The 17,446-nt window shown below is 38.6% G+C and overlaps 1 pseudogene; it reads right to left on the bottom strand.

The window, feature by feature from the left end:
* Positions 1–626: 626 nt before the first annotated feature.
* On the bottom strand, positions 627–9,460 carry LOC147916254 (uncharacterized; annotated as a pseudogene).
* Between the last annotated feature and the right edge of the window lie 7,986 nt (positions 9,461–17,446).

Consider the following 17,446-nt stretch of genomic DNA (forward strand, 5'->3'; position numbering starts at 1 on the left):
TGGGATCGGAGGAAGCCGGAATATAAATTTGTTCTGAACACTCCCTTAGTCAGAAGGCCAGGTCGGTGACAATGGGGATCGTGGGATCAGCGGGATGCAGGAGCGCAGGACGCAGGGAAAAGTCGAGTGAGGACTGGGGGCTGCTAGCTTTCTGCTCCTCACACAGCAAAGCAAGTCCTGCAGATGAATCGCTCCTTCCCTGTCTGTCTTCCCCATTAATGATCCATTTCGAGATTAGCGCAGACGAAGGGAATTAAAACAACAGATACATGCAAATGTGAAATAATATTGCAATCGACATCGGAGGGAGAAAAACAATTCTTTAGGGTTTTTCTGTGTAAAACAAACTGCCTCCCTCAGAATTCCCTCCACCCAGGCAGGGTGAGAAGATGCACTTTTGTTTTCCAATTCCCTCCAGCCAGGACCTGGTGCCTGTCCCTCCATTCACCTTTCTGTCTGTCAATTTCCTCAACTTTCACAGCCGCTTCCCTCCTGCCCTGCCCCCAGCTCGCTTCCCAGCCCAGATGCCCGAAGAGATACAATGTTTCTGCCCTTGAACACACAGGCTGTAGAAGGAATTCGAATTTGGCCACAGCTAATGATTTTTTTTTTAAAGCAAATTCTGTTTATTTTGTACCATGTGGAGAAAATAAAAAAAAGAAATCTTTTCTCGTTTTGAAGCGGAATTGATCTTTCATCTAGAAGAATGATTTCGACCCTGTGTTGTTACACAGGAGGTGGGCAACTTCTTTTAGAGTTGCAAGCAAAGGGTGATAAGGGGGACCCCTGGATTGGGGGTGTGTGGAGGGGGTGAGGGGCGGCAGGGGTCCAAGGCAAGCCAAACGGTTTTCTCACGTGCAAACTCGCAATCCAATCCATTCGGAGTTGAGCCTGGGATAGGAGGGGAAAGTCTATTAAGAAAAAAAATTCAGGAGCATCTCTCTGAGAAGCCGGTTCAAACAAAATCAAAACAGGACCAGAGAACCTCAGACCGTCCCTAACATCCCTGCTGCGAGGCCCGCGGGCTGTGGAATCTCGCATGTCACCTGGCCCCAGCAGGGCGGCCAGCTGAGGGGTTCGTTTTATTTTATTTTATTTTATTTTTTGAGGTTAAGGCTCAATCTCGTCTTCAGTGCTTTTGCCAACGTCTCCATTGACAGGAACCAGCAAACTTCAGGACTCAAATGAGCGTCTTAATTTATTGATGCAAAACAGGTCTGCTTGTCGCCCCCAATTCTCGGCGCGCTCTGTCCCCCACGCCCCCAGCTTCGGTCCCTCCATTTGATCTCAGGGTAAGGCCCCGCCGCACAGGCGGGGGAGCACGTTGGTGTGTGTGTGGGGGGGTCGGCCCCCGTTCGCCAACCCTCCCCCAGACCCGTCCCAGCCCGGGAACCCCGCGACCCCCGCCCCGCCGGCCGGTCAGCTGACCTGGCTCGCTCTCCTGCTCCCCGCCCGCCGCCCTGTTTCCGGTCCCCCGGGTCCGCGAGCTGCGCACTGAGAGGGAGCGGCCGCGGCCGGGAGGTGATGCTGGGGGCTGATTACCATGAGAAAGGCTGTGCCTGGAAAAGCCTCCTCCACGCGACTGTCAATCTCACTAAGGGGATGGGGGGCGGGGGGGTGGGGACGGAAAGGGGCCCTGTAGGAGTCACCAGAAAACTTGGAGTAAGTTGGATGCGACGCAGGCCCGAGGAGGTGGCTTTCGCCTCAACTTGGAAGGCTGTGGCGTTCAGGGCGCGGACGCCAGCAGCCTCCCCAGGGAGTTGAAAACCAAAATCTTTCCTTTCCTCCCTTCCTCCCTCCCTCCCTCTTGCCCTCCTTTCAGCCCTTCCTGCCCTTTATCCTTATTTTCTTGAAATTCTTTCCCAATTGCATTTCCTACGTTCTCCTTTCTTCCTATCTGATATCTCCCTTTTGCAATCTCTTGTTTCTTAACATCCCGTCTTCTCCCTCGCTGTGATTCTTTTCTGCCTCTTTCATCTGTCCAGATTTATCATTTCGTTTTAAAAACGTTTAATATGTAATTAATCTACCAGCAGGAGGTCAGGGACACCCTGACTAAAATAACTCCCTGGGTCATCAGAGACCAAGTCACCAGGTGTCAGTGAAAAGTAAAAAACAAAATAATAATAATAAAAATAAATCGAAATCAATATGTCAGTAATCATAATGGCTTATTCTGAATTGCTATATCAGCTCAAACTGACTTTTCTTTTTCAAATATAATCTTCCTGGAAATAATGGATAGTCCTTCGTATAGGGAAATTCTTTAGAATTAAGGCAATGTGAAAAAATTTCTCATTTGTAGTGATATTTTAGCAGTCCTTAACAGACTTTAGAAATTACAGTAGGTGATTTAAAGAAACTTAAACTGTGCTTTTTCTTTTAATGACTACTTGGAAAGTGTAAAAAATACCAAAGCACCTCCCACCCACAACAAAGATTGATCAATTCAGAGAGAAACATCATGTCCTGTATGTTGTACATGCCAAGCAAATTCACAACTTGAGTTGGGTTGTTTTCTTAGCCTGGTTGCCTCATTCACCTGGCAGGTGAGTGAACATGGGGCTGCATACGTCATGAATGTGGCTATATTTTTTGTTTTCCGTACTTTTTTTTGCCTTGCATTCATTTTGGGCACATTTGTTGTTCTCTTATTAAAATTCAGAGTTTGCACTTGTTTACAATTTGTTTAGTTTGTCGAATTTTTAAAACTAGTTAGAAGTCAATTGAACATGTATATTAAGCCCTTTTTAGGCCAAGAAAAATAAAGATGCATTAGAAAGATGCCTTTTATGCTTCATAATTATTAATTGACATTTTATGATGAATAATTAATCATTTGAATAATTTTGGTATCTCTGATCTGAACACATATTTGCATATCTAATGCTTGATTTCAACTGTGTTTTTTAAAAAAATTCATTCTCAGGATGGAGAAACAAGGTAACATTTTAATGTAAAATTTCTCTTTAGCACTTGTAAAAGTTTATTTATTGAGTTGTACTATTCTTGCTAGATATTCATAAAACTTCTTAACAATTTGTAAACCATTTCTGTAGCAATCACATACAAACATGTGACAAAACCACAATTAATTAGGAAAAACAATACCCTATGTAAAATCAAGTCACTCTCCTCCCCAAATACAGAGATGTGCACTAATTATGCACCATATTTTCTTATTGGAATTTGGTCATTGAATTTTTTACTTACGTCTATTTATACATGTCAAAAAGTGGAAAATTGAGACAATTGGCAAATAATTCAGACCTGGTATTTAACGTAATTTTTCATTTTTTACTTATTAATATATAGACTGATTTAAAGTTATTTAAAAATGATTAAGCAAGCATATCCCTGATATTTTTATACCCCTATGTCAGTTATTAAAGTCCCAAGTATCTATTTTGAATACTAGCCCTACAGATTACTAACTGTGTGATTACAGGCAATTTACTCTAAGCTTGTTCCCTTGTCTACAATGTGAATACACTAATGGTGCCCATTCCTTAGTGTTTTATTGAAAATTAAATGAAGTAATGCATGAAACTTCACTTTGGTGTAGCTTTATTTTTATACCGAAAGGTTGAAAAAATAACATGGAATGAGCAGATCAATTAAAGACAGTATAAATTAATTTTGACTACTAAAAACAGCTATTTACTTTTTAGTATCATTCATAATTTTTCTATTGAGAAATGAGTGCTGTGTCATTAGGTAAAGAAATAAAATGAAAAGCATCCTAGGATTTATGGTTAATTTACGATTCTTTAGACCTTTGCAAAGGATGCATAGCCACAGACGTGAAAATAAGTACAGTATTTCTTTATCCTGTTAGTTTGGCAATTAATTTATTGTATTCAATATGGTCATAATTTGGTTACAAATATCAGACTTCTTTTAGTCCAAGTGTATGTCCTTGAAGTTTTTCATGTTCTTTGGCAACATATTGCCTTTGAGTGTAAGGGTTAAATGTGCAAAAGCTCAGAAGCGGTCTTGAGTAAGACTTGTGAGGGAAAAAAAGAGCAAACTTACAAATTTGGAGACCAGGAATTTGGCTGTCAGAGCACTGTTTGCTGTAAGACCATTCATAATGAACTGAGCATTCCCTCTTGGAATTGAAGTTATCCTGGGGTTTGCGCTAATTCCACGTACCTATAGTGGAGGAGAAAATCAGTTTATCAAATGGAAAATGAAATTCCCTGGTCTCTTAAATGTCCACAAGGCCGGGTTTTCTTTTTGATGCAAAAGCTGAAAAATCAATGCAAATGCCAGGGGAAAAAACTATCGCTATATTTAATCCCAGTACTGATGGCTTTTTGTTGTTGTTTTCTTTAAGACTCCACAAAACACTTAAAGGGTCCCTTAATTGTTTCCTTTCTCAAAGGATCCATTCCATGCTCCTTGCAGGTCAGAACTACCAAAAGGGCCATTTGGACATCAGCCTAGGGGCTCGGAGTGACCTGTACCTTTTTCTCTTTTCTTTTCTAAACAGAAATGGGACTAGAAATCGTTTGCACCTACAGATTATCTAGTGACCTGGAAATAATCCGTGCTGCTTTGTGGTCATCTTTAATAGTTCTTATTCTGTTAAATGGTCAAAATTATAAACTTTTTACTCAATTCTAATTTTGCACCATTCTAAAAGTGATTTTTTTTTTTTTGCAGAGTTGTTTTAGGTACTTAAATGTAAAAATCTTACTCTCAAAAATTGTCATCTCTTCATGATAATTCCAATTGTGAAATAACAATAGCTAAGAAAAAAAACCCTGCTTCTCTAGCCCTGGTAGTGTTAGATGTGGCCTAGAGAGAATCGATGACTTTCCCTAGAATTCAAGTGTTTGGTTCTTTGAGGGCTCTTGAATCTGCCAGGTTTACCCTCGCAGTCAACACCATGTACATGTGACATGCAACATCTCCTCACCTCTCAGGACACCCTTCTGAACCACTTCTGCCCACGCACTCTGCACACCGCATTGTGACCCACTTCCAATCCTCCTGGATGATTCAGTTAGCTCTTGTGTTTCCATGTGTGGCTTATATTTGCCTTTTGGACCTAATACTTGGGCTCATTTTTCCAGTTACAATATTGGCTCAGGTCGAATACTCAGGTCGAATGCTCTCTCTGGCTTTTTGCCTCTGGCTTCCCAGATAAAGCGTGTTTCCTAGTTCAGTCTTCTCTCCAGGACCCTGACTTGGAAAATCTCCCCTGGGCAGGTTCCTGCTACCTCACCCTGGCCTCAGTGTTGGGCCCAAGCATAGGAGAAGTTAGTGATGAAGACGAGATCATGATACAGGCATATCTGGGAATTGTTTTTATTTCTTATACAATTCCTTTTATCTCTTGTTGACTGGGAACTGGACATCAGTGTATTCGATACTAGATTCTTCATATTCTTCTCAATGATAGCATATTATGGTGGGAAAGATATAGGTTTTGCAATTAGATGAACTGGATTTGACATCCTGCTTTGTGAGTACTAATTGTGTATTGAGGACAAGATATGAAACCCCTGTGAACTTCATTTTAAAGAAGAGCAAAAGAGTACTTAAAGATAAGCTGGTTGTGGTGAAAAAATATGACAATATATGTAAAATGTCTGGTATAGGATAGGCATATCAGTAAATAGAAATTCCTTCCCGTGAATTACCAAAAATAATATATGAATTATATTAAATTATAGAAAACCATATAGAGTGGATGTAGCATATGTTTTAGGGGATATTTATTTTATTTTAAATTATTTTATTGTTATTTATTTAATTATTTTACAATTTTATTAGGAATTATTTAGCTGATTCTTGCATTATACAAAAATTAATGCTTACTGATAACCAAGTTAGAAAAGTAACGTGGAATTTCTCAGTTCGTAGTAGAAAAGGTAGGGTGTTGATGATATACTAAGCATCATGATACTAATCTCTGAGATGAATAAATATACTTTACAATTTGATTATATATTTCACACTTCCATTTACAATTGTAAGGAAAAAATATTTTTCCACATAATTCTCCCTATATGACCTGGCATAGGAGGAAGCACTCTTGCAGTCAGCTTAGTGTGGTCAAGAAGTTCAAAGATTCTACTTGTTCAAGGTAAAACGAAGAGGGTCTTAACACTGTTCAAAACTCTTTACCTACTTTTACCAAAACTTCAGAGGCATGGAGGAATTGGGGAGGGGGTAGAAGGGATGGACTAGCACTGAAAAATTTGCCTGCATTATCTTTTTGCCACCCCCCAGCTGAAGCATCTGCGTAAACACACAAGAGGTAAGAATATGTATATAGTACCAACATTGCTTTGCTCTTCTGCCTGCAAATTTGGGAGTAGGGTTGTGTCAGCAGGCCTTGGCATGATCTCTTGTGTATGTGACTTTTCTACCCTATGCCCTAGAAAGGAGGGTGTCAGGGGAGGACTGGGCTGTGGACACAGGGAGCATATTGTTCCAATGGTTCTGCTACAGTGCAAACCAGGCTTCTTTCTCTCTCTCTGGAACTAACTTTGCTACACATGCAAAAAAATCTGTTTCTGTTAGGTTTTTCTTTGGCCATTGTGGAACCATAAGTATGGCTCCTGTGGCAAAGGGGTAATTTTTCTGGGTTGAGGGAAGCTGGCTTACCTATTGTTCTTGGCACATGGGTAGTACCCTTCTAGACAAGAGGGACAGAACAAAGCTGAAAGTCCACGGAAAATACTTGGCCTTTTAAAACAAGAAGGAAAAATTAAAACCTCATTCTTTTAAAGCTTAATTTATCTATCTACTAAGTATTTGGAATTTCATTTTATAGAAATCAGCATGATCTTGAACTATGTTATTACCTACTATCATTTAGCATTGACATGGGATTGAAAAATTGTTTACAATACTTTACTGTACTCATTATGTGAAGATGATCAATATTGAAGTTTTGCTTCTATTGGGGAGGATTCTTGTGTGGTTGAGGGAAATGTTCAGTGTTAGGTGAAATATGCTTGTGGATGTCATTGGAAATCACATTGGACTTTGAATTTGGGGCAAAGTAATGCTTTTTGTAATATTGGAACAAAGTACCATCACTTGGAAATTTTTTAACCATTGCTTCATTTAGGATCTCTAAATAGTAATTTATTTGACAGAGGAAGGTGAGCTATTGCTGATGTATCTTTCCCAATCCCCTGGAACAGTGCCTATGATATAGTAAATATTTGTTGTTGTTCGTGGAATCTGCCATTCATTAAGAAGCTTTAAAGGGCTGTAAACTGATCTCCTATTTCACACTTGTAATGGTTTGAGATAAGAATGAGGATAGATGAGGGTAGCAGGCATGGACCATGGACACTTAGACCCACACAACCTCCTTTTTTATTGACTTATATACCCAATTACATCACTTTACACAAACTGTCTTATTCCCCTTCTTCTGTGTCACTTTTACACATGGCCTAAAAAAAAATGAGGGACCAAGTGCAGACTTGTGTGCATATATGTCTCTTCTTTAAATGGCTCTGATGAGTCTTTTCATGGTTTATTTTTAAGTAAATATATTAAAATTAAATAAGATATTTTATCTGAAAAAGTAAAGACATCATAAGGAGAAAACTGAGTGGACTAGTAAAAGTATGGTTTGGTTATGAAGGCAAGTGTGAAGTTGTAATTTAGGATAAATGATCCCTTCACTCCCTAATACCACACAACAGCTAAAGAAAGAAAACAGAGAAGATGGGGAGTTTTGTTTTGTTTCTCCTTCTTTAAGTAAATGGACAGGCTCCATCAGCCAATGGACTGAATGATGTTCCTGACAGCAGCTTCATTTTCACGTAGAACAGTAACTGGTTGCCCAAAGGTATTGAGGCAAAAAGTGTGGACCCTATTTGCAATGCTTTCTCCAATACACATCCCTCTCTCTTCTTCCCTCTGCTTCGGGCCCTGTTTCTCAGGGCCCTCACCTCTTCCTACCTTTCTTTTGATGCTCTCTATTCAAAGAAAAAACTGTCTTTCAAGGATAGCCTTGTCCATAGTCTTCAACAGGCTTAGCTTTTAATAGTAAGATATGACCCTAGGATTTGAAACTTCCACTGTACTGCAGAAAATTGCCTGGAGGAAACAGAATGTTTACCTGAAATATGTTACGAGGAAGGACAGCTCAATACTACTGCTGTATGCCCAGTGCCTGGCATAGAGCTTGGTGCATGAAAAGTGCTGAATAATGTCTGTTGAATGAATGAATGCATGCATGCATGAATGCTATATAAAAAAGCCAGACGTAAGACAACAGATGCCATTTGTTTTACATGGCAAATAAGAATTAGAAGTATTAATGTAGGTGCAAAAATCATCTGTAGTCAAAAACAGGATTCTGACATTATTTTTGAATTCTGAGTATAATAATATTTTATTTCCAAAATGAAATACCTAAATCATTTACCAAGCAATAGAGATATAACAGTCCCTCAGTCACTCACTTGCAAAGGAAATTTTCAATACAAATAAAGTCATACATATTTATACTAGGGTAATTCAAAATAACTTCCCCACATAAGCACTGCTACGTTCAAATAAAATCTTGCCAACACTTCTGAGTACGTTGCTTTAAGAAAAAAAAAAACGCTCCCTGTAGCGTCCGAACTATTTAAAAATCTTGCCAGCTTCTTCAACATACATCAGTTATCTCTCTTCAAATCACTGACAAGAATTTAAAAACTGCTTCATCAGAACAACTGTTACCCTTTCTCATACTCTGGTTAGAACCCGATCTTCTAAAAAGGACCATATTTACAGCTTCTTTTAAAATTTTGAAACCATTTGGCTGATATGTTTTTGCTACATTTTCTTTTCCTGATTTAATTACTGGGGACATTTGCATGAAAACAGGAGGATAGGGACATAAGATTTTTGTCTTATGAGTTCATCTGTTTCTGATGCTTATTCCCCACCTGAGATCAGTATCTGTTTTATTACAACTGGGAGGCCAGGAGCTAGATTGGAAATGATGAAGAAGTTGTTAGAGGCGAAATAACGTTCAGAAATAGGGAATCAGGAGGCTAAGGGATTGGTGGATGATATGATAGTGAATTTTCTTCTAGGTTACTTATTTATGAGCAGTCATTATGTCAGTGACACACGCTGTTCTATTGCAAAGGTTAGAAAACCAGGCAACTATACAGAACTAGTGGGTTGATGCTTCTCTAACAAAACCATGCCCAGGCAGTTACTATTGTTGTAGGTGTTGACAGGCATCAGAGAAAACAATGAAGGAGGTGAGTCTAGGTCGTGTATGAGCTTTCAAGCTGGCCACTGAAGGTTGGGAAGGAGATAAAGCAAATGCTCCACTAATTCTGACCCTTGCAGGTTTTCACATGGAGAATCAGAAAATACCATTGGGATGAATTCTGAGCATCTTCACCTGGGTTTCCACCGGTATGTAGAAATGCACAAAGCTGAAATAAGGATCTTCTTCCAACTTTTCACTTTCTCCCATATTCTCCAGCTCGCTGAAGTGCACCACTGTCCATCCAATCTTCCAAGCTCAACCTGGGTTGACCTTTGACTCCTCTCTTTTTCTTAAGCTCCATATTCAATCTCTTAGCAAGTGCTAATGATCTTACCCTCACAAGTTCCTCAAAAGCGCTCAGATTCCCCAAATCCTCCACACTCACACCCCTACCCTATTTCAGCCATTCATCCTCTCTTTCCTGGAAAACTGTGCCCACCACTTAATTGGCTTTCCTGTTTCCAGGCTTTCCTCCCTCCTATCTATCGTCTGCACCATCACCAGAATGAGTGATAGATCTAAAACACATATCTGATTGTGTCACTGCTGAGCATAAAAGCCATCAGTGGTTCTCCATTACATACCTGCTGTGCTTCTCAAACTCAGGTAACCTAAGAATGTAACTCTAATGATGGGTGTTTTAATATATATAAATGTTGTTTTGAAATAATAGTACTTCAACTTTGTTTCTCTTCCATAGTTTTGATAAAATTGAGAATCTAAGAGCTGGGTCATGTTAATCCTGTCTGTCCCCAGGGTTTAAGAACCCCAGTGTGAGAAGCATAGTGCCAATGTGATAAGCCATAGGTTCCTTAGCAAAGCACATGAGGACCTCTTAGGTGGAATATTTTCCCTTCTTCATCTCCTCTCCCACCACTCTTCAAATGGCACATTACACTTTTGTACTATTGTTTGTATTTTCCCCTGAGTAAACTCCACTATTTCCAATGTTAGGGCCTTTCCCTATGCTATTTACTCTACTAGGAATATTCTTTCCTACTCTCTTCGTTTGGCTGACTTCTCTGTTCATTCTTTAACTCAGCTCACATGTCATCTCCTCCTGGAAGTCCGAGGCTGGCTCTTTTCTGTCTTCATAGCACTTAACACTCTACACTGCAGCCATTCCTTTATATGTCTTTTCTCAACTAGAATAAAGCCTCCATGAGGCTAGAGACACTGTCATTTTCATCTTTATACCCTATATGGGCAGAAAGTTGTGTCTCCCAAAATTTGTTTACCGAAACCCTAACCACCAATGTGGTGGTATTTGACGAAGTCATAAGGTTGGGATGCCCATGATGGGATTAGTGTCCTTATAAGAAGACTGAACACAGAGATCTTTCTCTCTCCATGTGCAAGCACCAAAGAAAGGCCGCGTGAGCACACAGCAAGAAGGTGGCTATCCACAAGCCAGGAAGCCGGTTCTCATCAGGAACTGAGTCTACTGGCATCTTGATCTTTGGCTTCCCAGTTTTCAGAACTGCAAGAAACAAATGCCTATTGTTTAAACCACCCAGTCTATCGTATTTTGTTACAGCTGCCTGAGCTAACTAGGACATACCCCCAACTCCTAGTAAGTATCTGGCACATAGTGGACACTTAAAAATACTTTGTGAACTGAATATGAATATCATGGTACAAACTAATTTTCCTCACTAGACAAAGAACTCCAAGCACATGCATGTTCTACTGATAATGCATTTAGCCACAGGAAGGCTATAGCCTTCCACACTTCATATTAATAGGTGGCCCAAAAGTTGGAAATGTCTCATTGTATTTTTTTTATTGAGGTCACATTGGTTTACAACATTATGCAAATTTCAGGTGCACATCATTATATTTCAACTTCTGTATAGACTGCTTCATGTTCACCACCAAAAGTCTAGTTGCCATCCCTCACCACGCACATGTGTTCCTTTACTTCTTTCACTCTCCTTCTACTCCTTTCCCCTCTGGTAACCACCAATCTGTTCTCTGTATCTATGTGTTTGTTTGTTTGTTTATTCCATATATGAGTGAAGTCATAAGGTAATTGTCTTTCTCTATCTGGCTTATTTCACTTAGCATAATACCCTCAAGGTCCATCCATGTTGTCGGAAACGGCACATTTTTGCCTTATTTAATGCCTGAGTAGTATTCCATTGTATATATATACACCACATCTTCTTTATCCATTCATCCTTTGATGGCACTTGGGTTGCTTCCATGTCTTAGCTATTGTGAGTAATGCTGTGATGAACACAGGGATGCATAAACCTCGTTAAATTGGTGATTTCATGTTCTTTGGATAAATACTCAGTAGTGGGATAGCTGGATCATATATTTTTATTTTTAATTAATTAATTTTTTTTTTTGCTGAGGAAGATTAGCCCTGAGCTAACACCTGTGCCAGTCTTCCTCTACTTTGTATGTGGGCTGCTGCCACAACATGGCTTGAAGAGTGGTATAGGTCTGCACCTGGGATCTGAACCTGCGAACCTGGGCCGCTGAAGTGGAGAGCGAGGAACTTTAACCACTTAGTGACAGGGCCAGTCCCTTTTTCTAATTTTTTGAGAAATCTCCATACTGATTTCCATAGTGGCTGCCTCAATTTGCATTCCCACCAGTAGTGTATGAGGGTTCACTTTTCTCCACATCCTCTCCAACATTTGTTATTTCTTGTCTTGTTAATTATAGCCATTCTGATGGGTGATATCTCATTGTAGTTTTGATTTGCATTTCCCTAATAATTAGTGATGTTGAACATCTTTATATCTATTGGCCATCTTTTATATATTCTTGGGAAAAATGTCTGTTCATATCCTCTGCCCATTTTTTGATCGGGTTGTTTGTTTTTTTTTGTTGTTGAGTTGTATAAGTTCTTTATATATTTTGGAAATTAACACCTTCTCAGATATATGATTTACAAATATTACCTTCCAGTTGGTGGGTTGTCTTCGTTTTGTTCATGGTTTCCTTTGCCTTCCAGAAGCTTTTTAGTTTGATGTAGTCCCATTTGTTCATTTTTTTCTTTTGTTTCCCTTGCCTGAGTAGACATGGTATTTGAAAAGATACTGCTAAGACCAATGTTAAAGAGTGTACTGCCTATATTTCTTCTTTGCGTTTATGGTTTCAGGTATTACGTTCAAGTTTTTAATCCATTTTGAGTTAATTTTTGTGTATCGTGTAAGATAATGGTCTACATTCATTCTTTTGCAAGTGGCTGTCCAGTTTTCCCAGCACCATTTATTGAAGAGACTTTCCCTTCTCCATTGTATGTTCTTGGCTCCTTTGTTGAAAATTAGCTGTACTCGTATTTTTTTTTTTTTTTTTTGTACTCGTATTTTTGAATTACTTGCATTTAGTTTAGACATACGTTTGTAAAAGAATTGAAATAAAAATACCTTTCACTTGTAAAATATTTTCAAATTTCAAAGCTTTTACACATGCATTATCACACTTGATCCTTACAATAAACTTTCAAGATGGACAGATATTGGAAAAGCAGGAAATTAATATTTTGATGGAGCAAGACAAAATAATCAAACGCATTTTGGAAGTCCTGAGTATGTTTCAGATATGGAAACATCTTCGTGAAACTGGTAAAGGGCAAATCTTATTCTTCTTACGTGACAGATGAGGAAACAGGGTGTTGAAAGGACTGACTCAGAGTCACATGAGACCACCATCAAAGTAGAAATTGAACTCAGTGTCCTATGACTCAGTTTAGGCCTGATATTTACGTGTACATTTATGTATGCATATTAGAAAGAAAGCCTTGGTTTTAGGAGAGCAAAGTGAAGGATTTTTTTTTCTCTTCTTTTCCATAACTCATTTGTCACTTGTCTTTAGTACACAAAGACACCAATCATAAACAGTTGTTCAAGAGAGTACTTGGGGAGCAAAATTGGAAAATTAATTTGGTTTATTTGAAATAGGAGAGCAGGGGCAGCAGGGATCAGATAGAGACTGAACATTTAAAAATAATTTCTTCCTTTTGCCATAAGTCATAAAATTCTTAGTTTTAAGTAAACATAATGAGATTATCTGAATATGTTACCTGTAATAGTCCAGAATTTTTTTTCTGATAAATGTGAGTCCCAAGAAAATGTATATTTTTTTATAGTTTTATTGTTGAATAAAAATGCTACTTCCACTAAGAAGCTGTCTTTTACTTCTCTTTACTCAGAATTTTATAAAGCAAATTTAGCAGATACTCTTTTGAAGGGAGAAAAACTTCACATAAGTTAAAATGGTAGATAAAATCATGTTATTTAATATATTTTTGCTTTAATTCACTCTTGAGAGGTCGTTAATACAAAGTAAATTCTGCGTATACTATGAAGCAACAACTGAATGCAAAGATATTTACAATCTTCCTCATACCTACCCGTAGAAATTGTTTAAGCAGTTTTTCCAAATGTGCTTCTATGCATAAATACGTTCAAGTTAAAATGTGCTGGCCAATGCATCATTATTATTAGCCAATTAATAAATTCAAATATGTGATGGGGCACTTCATTTCCTAAACTAATGATTGCTTGACAATTACACACGTGTCATGTATTTATTCATTCAGCAAAAGCTTACTAATTCCCTACTGTGTGTTGGGCACCATGTTGGAAATAAGGATACAACAGTGATCAAGGCAGACCCAATCCTTGCAGGCTGGCAGGGAAGACAGACTGTGTGTGATGAATGCTATTGGGAGTATAGAAGCCAGGCCCATCTAGCCAAATGATAGCTACAAAATAAAGTGAAGGCGAGAGTAGATCTTCCTAATGCACAAAGGGTCAGGTCTTTGAAATTCATCAGCCACCACTGAAATTAGTTTAAATCACCTGTGACATGTTATAACCTTTCCAGGCTGGCTAAAGGCATGTTGGGATGGCAGAGCAGGCTAGGAGGGAGAGGGGAGAAAGTCTAGTGTCAAGGCTTCAGAAAGGGAGGCCAACATTCAGATGACAATAGCTAGAGGGCTTTGGTGCACAAAGCTCTCAAGAGGCTGACCTCAGTATCCAGGGTTCGTTCTGGTGGGCAGTAGCCCTTCTTGACAAGTATGAGGCAGTGTCTCTCACTTTCTGGGGGTTCTGCTTTGCTGGTAATAGGATGCCAGTCAGCTACTGGGTCTCATGGACAGGCTCTAACCCCTGACAGGGGGACATTGTTAGGCTAGACAGACTATCAGCGGAGCAGCCTTAAACTGGAGTTCAGACCAGGGCACTCTTTCCAGGAGGGACCAAAATGCAAAATGGGCACCACAGCAGATAAAATGAACACATCAGAAGGGATGCAGGGGGTTTTGGGGCTGCTCCTTCCAAATCTTTAGGGTTCCTGGGTCCTCCCTAGGGTCAGGCTCTGTGCAGCAGCCTCTCTCTCTTTCCTCAATGCCTTCTTTCTGCCACCACTGGCTTTTTCTTTATCATCTATTTGTTTATATTTCAGTACTATCTGTTATACCCAAATATTGAAAAGGCTTCTGTTTGCAACAAGAACAATTAATAGCTTTTGAATGTGGATTTGGCTTTTGTTGGGAAAATATTATTTTCAGTAATTATCAGTTCATTAGAATATAGGTAAGGCTTAGGTTTTTGATGCAAAATGTATGATGCTTGAAATGAAAACATAGATAAATAACTTCAATATTTTGATTTATTTATTGACTCTAATGGTTATACATTTTTTTGACCTATGACAAAAAAATGATAGCAAAACTATGAAGAAGTCTTAGTCTTAGTGAATATGTGAATCTTGTTCCCTTGAGCATCTTTACTCTTTAGTTGAGATAACTAAGTGGCACACGTGCATTTGTTCTTACCATGTAGTGGATTAGGTCTTTAGAAATGGACCCAACAGATACAAGCTCATCATTGGTTCATGTTTCTGCTCAACTTTATTTTTTTAAAAATCACATTAAAAATGGGACTTTATTTTTTGTTTCAATGTAAGTTCATTCGTATACTTACGTTCGCAGGTGTATGTTTTTAAAAGGCTGAGCTAGCCAGCACGGGCTTTAACTCCACCACTTACCACTTGGGCAAGTGATTTTGGCTAAGTCACTTACCTTCTTTGGGCCTGAGTTTCTACATCTGTAAATATAAGAGAATAGCACCTACCTAATAGGATCATGATTTAGAGCAAACGAGACAATAAGGATCCTTAATTGCAAGGTGCCAGTGCAGGTGTTTGGTATTTACATTCAGACACAGGTTATGCCTGCATCATATAAATTAAAATGTGAATGCATGCAAAAACTCAACCAGTCCCTGAGGCAAGAAATGTGAAATGGCAAACTGCTAAAAGGGTCAGTGAAACTCTTGGCTTCTAACCAATCCTGTACAAAATCTTTCCTAACCACATATTTTAAAAGATGAGGAAAGATAAAGGAATGAAGAGAACTGCCCTTTTCCTCTAACCCTTAAAACATTTTCTCTTCCCAAATAGCTCAGCTATAGAAGCTTGAGGCCTAACTCAGTCCTAAAGGTGGCCATTCAAAGGACTGTTTAGAATGTTGTATTTATGAAAGTGAGGTGCCACGAACATGTACTCATATCAGACAGAGGTGGACATGATCAGAACAAGCCTGTTCACACAGCCCTTCCCTCTCCTTGGCCATGAGTCACAAAAATCTGACGTTTGGATGTAAAGTGCTTCCTTGAACAAAAGTTGAAACTTTTGTGTGTGTGTATTTAATATGTAAAGGAAGACTGAAATTGAGACACCAGACCCTTTCATTGACTCAAGTTTAGGGCCAAATTGTAATAACGCAGCTGTCCTGACGTGAGACACTAATGAGAACATAAAGAATTCCTGGATAGAAAGGGATGGTTGGCCCAATGGCCTGTCTCCTTCAAGTTTATTGCAACACACCTCTCCATGTTGTCAGCATATCTTCCAACCCCTTTTGCCTACATAAACATGTCCAGCTGTCTCTTAAACTCATTTTTACTTTATGTTTCACTCAATGGACTTATTTGGTAATTTGCAGTATTTTCCATATGCTGGTGGATCTTTGGATGAGTAGTCCTACATTATCACTGCTTCTTAATTAATGACATGAACTACTTCAAAAATAAAATATTTACAACAGATATCATCAGAAATTTGGAAGAAATCAACTGAGGAAACAAATAACCCTACAATGAATTTAAAAAGAAACAATTGTTCTTTTGCTAATCTGTGTTTTAATTTTTCTCAAAGATGTGTAGACGTTAAGTGGGGAGTGATTAAGGTGGGTAAATATAAAAACTTTCTTTTTTTCACTACATTAGTCTCATTAACAAATTTCCTAGCCAGAAGAAAATGCCAAGCTCAGCTGATGTAATAAAGAAAATGATACGATGTTTTATTTTGGTTGAGTTAAAAGTCATATTCCAGAAAATATTTTTATTTCCTTAATTGTATCAATATTTCAGACGAACATATATTTGACTTGAATTATTCAAAAAATTGAATCAGTTCTCTGAATCAGTGTAGAAATGGTTTTGCATTAAGAACGTTTTTTCAAAATTTTCCAAATGACTGGAGACCAGTGGGCTTGGGGTGAATTCTTAGGTTGACCGGAGAACTTTCTGATTGGAAAATACACCTGAAAACTTCCTTTAAGATTTGACTGGAATTCATGGAAGTAGAAATAACTAAAGGGTGCTGAGGAAAATTAAGGAATAATTAACGTATAATTTAGCTAAATATTTTGCATTTTCATTTTTGAGTAGAATTTTTTAAAAATTATTTCAGTATATGTGTGTTGATTTGCTGTGTGTGTAGAGATTATACATCAGGTTTAGTCTTTTATTGACAAACATGTAGGGTGACCAACTCTCCCCCGATCATCCTGGTATTTCCTAGTTTTAGCCTGAGAGTCCCACTTCCTGTGAAATCCCTCAGCTCCAGGCAAACAGGTACTCCACAAACCCATGTGGAAAAATAAAAATAATCTGCTCCTGAGATTTGCTTGGCTTTTTGGTCTGTGTACTTTTCGGACTCTGGGAACCCGAAAAGCAAAGTGTTAAGTCAGCGTTAAGAATTTTGCTCTCTTGTTATAACAGCCTATGTTCGAGTGTCAGCACCTTGGTGACTATGATGAAAGATGATCCATGTGATTTTTTCTTTTAAATTGTTTCCAAGCTCAGATGCATGATAGTTTATTAAAAAAAGAAAAGAGCTGGAAAATGTTTAAAAATCAAATCTATTTTCTTCCTTTTCTCCCCCAAG

Source organism: Ceratotherium simum, chromosome 9 (assembly GCF_057802395.1).
Source record: "Ceratotherium simum simum isolate JZ-2026a chromosome 9, ASM5780239v1, whole genome shotgun sequence".
NCBI classification, from domain to species: domain Eukaryota; kingdom Metazoa; phylum Chordata; class Mammalia; order Perissodactyla; family Rhinocerotidae; genus Ceratotherium; species Ceratotherium simum.